This window comes from Gracilinanus agilis, chromosome 1 (assembly GCF_016433145.1).
Source record: "Gracilinanus agilis isolate LMUSP501 chromosome 1, AgileGrace, whole genome shotgun sequence".
Lineage (NCBI taxonomy): Eukaryota > Metazoa > Chordata > Mammalia > Didelphimorphia > Didelphidae > Gracilinanus > Gracilinanus agilis.
The window spans coordinates 143,466,537-143,476,825 of record NC_058130.1 but is presented as its reverse complement, the minus strand read 5'-3'; the positions used below and the strand labels follow the sequence as shown (position 1 = coordinate 143,476,825).

General features: G+C 41.3%; 1 pseudogene; it reads right to left on the bottom strand.

Annotated features, from left to right (window-relative positions):
- Nucleotides 1-441: 441 nt before the first annotated feature.
- LOC123230958 lies at nucleotides 442-8,665 on the bottom strand (annotated as a pseudogene).
- Nucleotides 8,666-10,289: the final 1,624 nt, after the last annotated feature.

Below are 10,289 nucleotides of genomic sequence, written 5' to 3'. Positions count from 1 at the left end.
GATTCAGAAAAGGGGGAAGAAAGAGATAATGAGAAAGGGTCTTGAGCAAGTAAATAGATTCATAGTGAGGGGTAGAGAATACTCTACAGTTCCAGGAATTCAGAAATGGACTAAATGGCTTCTGAATTCTCTTCCAATTATTGAAGCATGTGATTCTGTGAATTGGAGCCCTCTAGTCTTATATTTAGATTCTGGTTCCAAAGGGTAGTGAGAGGGACTGGAAAGGATATGAGTGACACAGAAGTGATAGGAAGAATGAGTCCCTCTAGCAGTCCTCTTGAAGAGAGAAACAGAAGCATCAGAATTTTCAGGAAAAGTAAGACTTTCACCTCTACCACTCTCCTCTGCCAAGCTATGATTAGTGATAGTATAATAGAGAAGCCATTTAAAAAAGAATCCATATAGCTTTGAAAAAGAAAATCTTTATTGTAACAGGCAGTCCATGGTAAATAGACAAAGAAAGAAGCTTGTGAGTGCACAAAAGACTCAAAGTTTTTCTGACCTCCATCCCCCACTATTACTACAATTTAATTGTCTGTTTCTAATGTGCTGGGGATGGTGGTGTCTTTAAATATCATGTAAATTGGGGCAAGTAAAGACTTTGACCTAATCTTTGCTATAATGTCTAGCCTTGGGGAGAGACCTAGTTCTTAGCCACATTTGCTGAATCTTGGCTAGGATGAACTAAGAAATGATGAACTTGATGAACTTGATTAGGATGAACGTGAAGGGTGAACTAAGGGGGCTCAAGAAATCCCAAAGTAGCAGCAGAGGGAAGGTGCAGAAGATCCCAGAGAGATGCAGGTCAGGGGTACTTGAGTTAGTAGTCTTTAGGATCCAGGGGGTGTAGATGCTGATGTTGGTGTAGACACTAGGCAGGGTAGGAAGATCACAATTTATCTCCCAGCTCACAATCCCAGCCTGACGCCAGGTACCATTAATCTTACAGGATAAGGACCCTCCAAAGCCACTCTGGAAGAAAACAGACAGATAGATAAGAGGATGAGTATAGTTTTTTTTAAGGGTTCATAGGGTTGAACCGAGAGGGAAAGGAACCTAGAATATGTGGCCATGGTGGTTGAGGCCACAGGGGAGAATCCTGGATACAATTTAGTAATCTCAGTGGGAATTTGGAAAGGTCAAGCAGTCAAATTTTTATTTAATTGTAACACCTCACCTGGCAGATATCCTTGTCACTTGAAAAGCCGGCACAAAACATATCATCAAATACCAGACTCACTTGACCTGAAATGTTTAATTCCTTGTGATAATAGATGTCACAGGTCTTTTGGTCAATGAGGGGCACCTCTAGCTCCTGCACGTGACTATGTTTCTTCAAATCTAATGATGTGGGAAAAGGAGGGAAAGAAATAGCTGGTGTTAGGGATGGAGAGGAGAAAATTCAAGAATAACATGTGAAAGTGGCTGACTCTATGGTGGGGAGCCAAGAATCTGTAATGAAATTAAATGGCAAAATCTTGATCTTCAGTATTAACAAAAGCCTAGAATGGTCTAAATCAATGATGGGCAAACTTTTTAAAGAGGGGGCCAAAAGAAAGGAAATGCTCATCTGTCAATCTGTTTCTAAGGCAACTCTTTCAAAGTTTCATTGTATTATATCCTACTCATTGTATTCATCAGATTAGGAATAATGTCCTGCTGCAGGATAGAACATTTCAGGGGGCTGCATCTGGCCCACTGGCAGTAGTTTGCCCATCACTGGTCTAAATAATACAAACCATTGGACAAATTAACTCTCTTACATTTTGCCTAGAGCAGAGGTTCTTAATTTTTTTATATCATGGACTTTAGCAGTTTGGTGAAGCTTATGGCTTCCACTCAAAATAATGTTATTATTTTTGTTTTATTTGATTTTTTAAACCCTTTCCTTCCATCTTAGAATCAATTCTATGTATTGGTTCCAAGGCAGAAGAGTGGTAAGGGCTAGGCAATGGAGGGTTAAGTGACTTGCCCAGGGTCACACAGCTAGGAAGTGTCTGAGATCAGATTTGAACCCAGGACCTCCTGTCTCTAGGCCTGGCATTCAGTCCACTGAGCTATCCAGCCTCTCCCGCCCCCCCCAAATAATGTTTTTAAATGCATAAACAAAAATATGTTGGATTATAATAGAAACTGAATATATTAAAATACAGTTATAAAAATATTAAAAATAAGTTCATGGGGACTTAGTCAATATCATTGTTCTCAGGTGTGATTTTTGTATTTCCTTTGCAATAGGGGATTTTCAGAAATTTTGGGAATTTGTACTTTCAAATGAAAAAATGAAGCTACTCACTGAGGACATAGGCCAAATTTAGCAAATTCATTCAAAGTCAAGGCACTTTAATATGTCATACCCTCACCTTTTCAGCCTTAAATTCTGCTCATGTTGTTTCCCTTTCCTGAAATGTTCTTTTCATCCACTGAAATTCTATCTGTCCTTGGTCAGAGTCAAGTCTCACCTCTTCCAAGAGTCTTCCCTGACCCACTCAGCTCACAATGACCTTTTCTTATTGTTTTTTCCAGGCAAGATCACTCTCTTGGTACTTACCAATCCTTGCATGGTATTACTCTTTACATTTTCATATGCCTGTATTTTGCCTCCTCAATGAGATTATAGTAAGTTCCTTGAGGGTAGAAACTGTCTTATATGTCTTTATACTCTCCAAGTGTTTGCAAACTATTGGCCACTTAAGACACATTCAATAAATATTAGTTGAATGATGAAAGAAGAAAATCTATCTTGACTCAGACTGTGCTGGAAAGGGGCTCATCTCTTCCTGTTCTTTGGTTATAAAAATATAAGTTCTTGGGGTAGCTAGGTGGCTCAGTGGATTGAGAGCTAGGCTCAGAGATAGGTGCGCTGGGTTCAAATCTGATCTCAGGTACTTCCTATCTGTGTGAGCCTGGGCAAGTAACTTAACCCCCATTGCCTACCCTTAATGCTCTTCTGTCTTGGAACTGATACTTTGTATAGATTATAAGACAGAAGGTAAGAATTTATTTTTAAAAAAATTTCTTCTGACATCAGACACTTCCCAGCTATGTGACCTTGGACAAATCACTTAATCCAAATTGCATAGCTTTTACCACTCTTCTGTCTTAGACTTGATATTCAGTATAGAATCTAAGACAGAAAGTAAGAGTTTAAAATATATAAAATATTAAATATATTAATATGCATACATCCACCAACACATTATTCAGATGTACACACACATATACACATAAGTTCCTTAAGGGCAGGAACTTTCTGCTTGTGAATTTTTATCCTGTTTCTAGTGCAGTATCTAGTACATAGTAGATGCTTAATAAATATATATTGATTGATTGATTGGTCTAGCTTCTCTGGGTCTTCTTTTGCATTCTGTCAAAGGAAGGAGTCTCTTCTCAAATTCTTGTGTTATAATTGCTTGGGGAGAGCTGCTCCTCTTTTCTCATCTTCTGGTACTCAGACACACTCTCTGGGTTGGGGTGGGCTTTTTTATAAAAGTGTTTTGGTTATGAAAGTGTGTTCTTCTCATTTGATGACAGAGGACATGGTAAGGAGAGAGTCTGGTGGTTGGAAAGAGCATGAAAAGGAAGCATCAGAAGTCCTATGTTCTAGTCTTATGGAGAATCTCTTCATCTCTGGGCAGTGGTAGAAAAAGCTCATGAATTAATATTAATTTAATTTAGGGCAGGAGTTCTTAACATGGGGGGGGGTCTGTAAATTTGCTGTTTGATGAAATTTTTTCTTTAATAACTGTATTTCAACATAATTGACGTCCTTTTTAAGGTATTCCTTGGGGGGGCAGGGTTGGGGGCTTATAGCTCCTCCACAATGTTGAAAATCCATAAAACTTTTTAAACTCTCCCTTCACACCAGAAAAGTATGAATTTTTTTCTTCCTCCTTTATGGGGTATTAACAGCACCTTATATGCATTTATGAGCTAATAAACTTTTAATGATATGTATATTTTTAAACCCTTACTTTCTGCTTTAGAATCAATACTATGTATTGGTTCCAAGGCAGAAGAGTGGTAAGGGCTAGGCAATGGTGACTTGCCCAGGGTCACACAGCTAGGAAGTTTCTGAGTCCAGATTTGAACCTAGGACCTCCTGTCTCTAGGCCTGGCTCTCAATCTACTGAGTTACCCAGCTGCCCCCTTTTAATGATATTTCTACATTTTTAGCCTTTGTGTGTTGTCAGATGGCTTTCATGTTCCTTTTGCAAACTTTAACTCTACTTTAACTTCAAAAAAAGAATAAATAATAAATATGTTGATATTATACAATACTATGCATATATATTTTATGCATTTCTAAATTTCTAAACTGTTTCTGTTTCCTGCTGGCATTTGTGTGTCATCTGTGGCTTCTGCAAAACTCATCAAAAATTCCCATTTAATTTTTTATGCTGACCTGTGAAATATCAAAAACGTGATGGAGAAAGTCAAGATGCGGAAAGGATGCCTGTACTTCATTTTATGCTTTTAAAAATATCATTCTGAAAAGGAGCTCATAGGTTTCACCAGACTTCCAAAGTCTGCACAAAGAAGGTGAAAGACATTTGTTATACGATTTAGAAGATAAAGATTATCTACTCCAATCACTTACAGATGAAGGAAAAGAGGCCCCGACTGGTTAAGTGACTTGCCCAAAGATACACAGGCAAAGCCCATAGAACTTTGCTTAGGATAATATTTTTTTATCTCTTATCCTAAAATATAGCTGTATTTTTCCTTGATTAAACATTTAATTAATTAATTAATTAAGAATATTTTTCCAAGAATAATATTCTTAAATACATAAAATAAAACACTTAGTTTTACAAAGGAAATAAAGCATATTGAACTATGGTTATCAAAATATTAAAAAACAAAAACAGGGTCACAGACCTCAGATTACGAACTCCTGATGGAAATAGCTCAGCTTGACCCCTTCCTTCCTAAGCCAATCTAATAAGGAGTGAAGTTAAGAATGACCCAGAATTAACGGTTCTTGACTTCAATTCCAAAGTTGAGATAGGTTACTGAGAATACCATTGCTTTCTTGATCTGTGTGAAGTCATAGCCAACCAAGGAAAGTTATATTTTCAAGACTTTTCTCACAAATGACATCCCAGTTGGTCAGAATCTGATTAACATAAGCAAAAAGTATTTGCTGGTCCTTGTATCCCTTATAAAATTAGCTCCCCCCCCCCCCCGAGTCCTGCCTTCTTGATAAGTCATTTGGAGACTTAAATTTCAGAGGAGTGAGTGAGGTGAGCTCTTCACAGATCATTTGTTCTGTTAGAACGCAGTAGCTCCTTAATTTCTTCATGTTTTTCCTGCTCTAACAACTTCACTCTAAGAAACTCCAAATCTGACCCCCTCCCAATACTCCTCTAAAGTCCAATCTTGTGTCTCAACTACAAAATCACTCCTCAAACACTTGCAAGCACAAAAAATAGTTATATAGAACAGGAATAGAGAGGAAGGGAATTAGATGCACAATCTTGTCCTTAATTATGTTCAGGTCATTTTTTTCACTCATTAATTTCACTCATAGTTGATTTAGATTAAGAGGATGGGTGTTACTGTAGTTAGCTTTTGTAGAATGCTTTAAAAATAGGAGTTCATTTGATTCTCACAACCACCCTGGGAGGGAACTCAGGGCACTCAGGTCATCCTGGCTCCAAGTTGGAACTCTATCAACTGTGTCACCTAACCACTTAGGTGATAATGCATCAACTTTATTTACTGTTACTTTTTGACTTGCACCCTCTATTCAAAGTGGGTGCTACTGCCCCCTTGTGGGTGCTGCAGCAATCAAGGGAGGTGGTGATGGCCACAGGTGCATTTATCTTTCCTATTAATTGCTATTAAAATTTAAAAAATTAATTTCCAGGGCACTAAGTAATATTTTTTCTGAAAGGGGGCAGTAGGCCAAAAAAGTTTGGAAACCACTGGTCTATTCCATTGCCTCGGACTTTCCCAGTATGATATTTCTCCTTAAAAATGACCCCTCTTCTCCTCTCTACCTATCCAGCTCTCAGAGCCTTAACTAGATCTGGATCACAGGAGCTTTGCTGTAGAAATTTAGAAGTTGCATGCAGATAGTATTGTCCAGGGGTCCATTTCTCTTATTATCCTTCTTCAGCTTCTTTGTTTCTCTGGTCCACTCCTAGCAACAACCTCAATTCAGTTTATGCTTTTATGGTTAGCAAATTTAGAGGATGCAGCCAGCCTCATCCAGAGCTTCCTCTCCTTAACTCTAGCCCTTCCTCAACCGTTCTTTGCTTGTCTATACCTGAGTTAGGGCAGGAACTGCTAATCTCAGCTCTGCTAAATCTCACCCATTCCTTCAGCCTCAGCTTAAGACCTATCTCCTCCATAAAGTCTTCTCTAGCTACTTTATCCTTATTCCTGTCTTCTGACTTGCATCACAGTGAGTACCACATCATTTAGCTCCTAATTATTCTCTAATTACTTAGTGTAATTGTTGGCAGCTAGTGGATGGACTACCAGACCTGGAATCAGGAAGATTCATCTTTCTGAGTACAAATTTAGCCTTACACACTTACTAGCTCTGTAACCTTGGGCAAGTCACATAACCCCATTTGCTTCAGTTTCTTTATCTAAGAAATGAAACTGAAGAAGGAAATGGCAAACCACTTCAGCATCTTTGCCAAATAAACTCCAAAAGGGTCATGCAGAGTCAGATAGGTCTGAATAACAACCATTACTTAGAGAGTGTTATGTTAGTTTGCTTTCAAGAAGCTTATTTAAGATGAGACACCAATAATTTAATTTCTTCTGTATCTCTCAGAACAACCAACAAGGTGAAGGGAACATAGTAGGCATTCAAATTCTTCAACAATTAAAATACATATTTAATAAGCATCTATCTCATGTTTAGGACTCTATATAAAAGCTAAGGAACCCCTCTGGGGCTCAGTTTCTTAGATTACTCATTGCAGGCTCAAATGAGAATGGGAGCTTTGCAAGTGCCTTGGGCGTTGTAAGAAGCTGTAGAAATGTAAGATTTTATTTTTAACAGGGATCTAGGAGGGAGTATATCCCTAGAACCATGTTGGAGAACCTATGGCACATGTGTGGGAGGGGGCTGCTCCTCTCCCCCTCTCCCCATGCCTGAGGACATTTCTCACATATCCCACCTCTGCCCAGCAGCCTAATGGGAGTGCTTCCTCCCTCCCCTGCCTGGGATAAGGGGGCAGCTCACATGATGTGGGAGGGTTGCAGTTTGGGCACTGGGTCTCTAAAAGGTTTGCCATCAATGCCCTAGATTAGCCCCTCTTACTCATTCTCACTTTGTGCTTCCTGCTCTCTTCCCCAGCCAGTCAACCAGCAGGAGGTCACATTCTGAAACTCTTCCAAGGAAGTTGGGAGACAAATGGGCTGGATGGTATTCATGAAGGATACCGGGGAACTCATCTTTGCCAGGGCAATGTCCTTGGATGGATTTCTATTGTAGTGAGGGTACAGGATGATTTCTGACACGTGTCTGTCATAAAACTGGTTAAGGTTTAGCTGATCAAGCCTGTTTTTCCTGGATCCTAGGCGAACTTTCCAAAGCCAGGGATTTTTGGTTTGACTGTAGGGAAGGAGGGGAAGAGAGGTTAGAATGGCCTCAGAAATTGTTCAGTCTGGGGGACTTTGTCTCTTGGGTGCAGGGAGGGTGTGTGTGTGTGGGGGGGGATGAGTGTCCCTGAGGTTAGGAGAACATTCCTGGGCTAAAAGTCCAAAGGAATAGCTCATTCTGGCGCTGTGAACTTTTTAGAGGAGGTGAGGTCTTGCTTTGATGCTTAGGAACCTCCGGTGATATTCTCTGAGTGATAATTAGTTCAGTTCAGATGAACAAAGTCCCTCAGTGCTGGAGACAGTCTGGGGAAGAGGGGATATCTGGGATGAGTGTCAGATCCGGGGACAGGCACATTAACATGGCATCTCTCTCCACCCCATCCTCTCCCCCCTACATCCTGTAAGGGAGAAGAGAGGGCCACGGGCTCTTGGCTCCCCGCTGGGCCTTCATGGGGTCCACGAATCCTGCCTCCTCTTGCTCACAGTTGGCACTCACTTGCGGAAGCAGTGGGCGGCCGTTAGGACCCAGCTGGGCGAGATGAGGGTGGCCTCACACCAGTGGCTCTTCTTATAGATGAGCTTGACCTGCCAAGGCCACCTGAGCAGAGATGGGTCCGTGTCCTTCAGGGCTCGCTCTGATTGGCGGGGCCTTCCGCACACTTGGAGGCGAGGCAAAAGCGATTGGAGGGATTCAGGCATTCTGTCCAATACGATGCTACCTCCTGTGCCCGCAGAAGACCCGCCCATTTCTACAGTCCGCTACCTCCCCCCCCCCCCAACCCCCAGCTCCATTTTTTCCGAAAAGTGCCTTACCTTCCTTCATATTTAGCCCATCGATTTCTGGGGGAGGCAAACAGGGAGAGAAGATGAGCCTCTGGCTAGTCTTCCCTGGGAATCTTAGCATTCCATTGGGCTGCCACCCAACGCACAGCCTTCGCCCCATCCTCCGTCCCACCCCCAGCCATGAGGAGCCTGTCCTCAGCACCCTCCTCCTCGCCCTTCCCCATGGGCTGGGCCCTTTCTCGGCCTTACTGTATCCCTGGGCCCCCAGGAGGGGGAGAAGCAGGAGGGCCAGGCAGGCCCAGCACGTGGTCTTCATGCTTGGGACCGGGCGTTGAGGGCCGAGGAAGGACTCTGGGGCAGATTACAGGGATCTCGCTTCCTCCCCGTTCTCCCCACTCTGCCCCCTACTGGTTCCTCTTCCTCCTGCAACACAACCCGGGACAGTGGCGTCCCCTGCAGTCCTGGGGGACTGGGACATGGGGAGTGGTGGCTTTGTGAGGGTGTGGCCTTCCCTCCTTCCCTGGTGTCTAAACCTAACTGGTCCCCTTTACAGCCTCCCAGATTTTCATTTTGATTAGAAACCAATCAACTACAAACACAAACATTTCAATATTCTGGAATGAACAAGAGAGAGGATTGACTATGAACCCAAGAACTTATATCCAGTATATATCTATATCTATATATCTATATCTATACACACATATATACATATGTAGTGTACATATATGCATATTTATTTATTTAAATACTTACCTTCCGCATTAGAATCAATACTGTGTATTCCCTCCAAGGCAGAAGAGTTGCAAGGGCTTAGGCAATGGGGGTTAAGTGACAGCTAGGAAGTGTCTGAGGCCAGATTTGAACCTAGGATCTCCCGTCTCTAGGCCTGGCTCTCAATCCACTGAGCTGTCCAGTTGCCCCCCTTATATATATTTGAATATTAAAAATAAGCCTATAATATCTGTCTAATAAGGCAATAAATATATCTATTATCATATGAACATATTTTAACATACCATCACTTTATATGTATAAGAATATATTATCATGCTATGTGTATAACATGCCATCACTATATCTAATACTATATCATTATATATATATAATTATATTCATAATATACAAATATATATAATTATATATAAAACAGGGTACTTTAAAAATTGACTTTTTTGTGTTCTCTTCTGGATGTTTTTTATTTTCTTCTGTGTATCTTATAAAAAGTTTGATTGGTTTTCTTTTCTTTCTCCTTTTCTCTACCCTTACTGATAATGGAAATTATGCGATACCTTAATTGTCCATGTAAAGTTCTTGTGAGATCATATGCTGCATAAGAGGGATCCTTTGGGGCAGCTAGGTGGCTCAGTGGATAGAGAGCCAGGCCTGGAGATGGGAGGTCCTGGGTTCAAATCTGGCCTCAGACACTTCCCAGCTGTGTGACCCTGGGCAAGTCACTTGACCCCTATTGCCCAGCCCTTACCACTCTTCTGCCTTGGAACCATATGCAGTATTGATTCTAAGACAGAAGGGAAGGTTTTAAAAAAAATAGGGATCCCTCTTCTGAGAGACAATAAAACAGTCTGACCTTGAACCCAAGGAAAAGTGGGGCAGAGTTGGCAAGCTGGACTGGGACAGGTGAGGAATAGCTTTTGGACCCAAGGGCTCTGAGCTCTGAACTCTCTTTTGCTTGGAGCAAGTCACTTCTGTTTGCCTTTGTTTCTTCATCTGTAAAATGGGAATAATGATAGCCCTTACCTCCCAGGGTTATTGTCAAGATCAAATGAGATAATAACCGTAAAGCACTTAGCATAGTGCCTGGCCTGTAGTAACAACTATATAAATGTTAGCTCTTATTATTGACATTCTTATCAGTGCTTTTCTACCTTTTCAGCTCTGCAGGAGCTGCTTGTGACATAATTATCCTGCCTGTACTATCT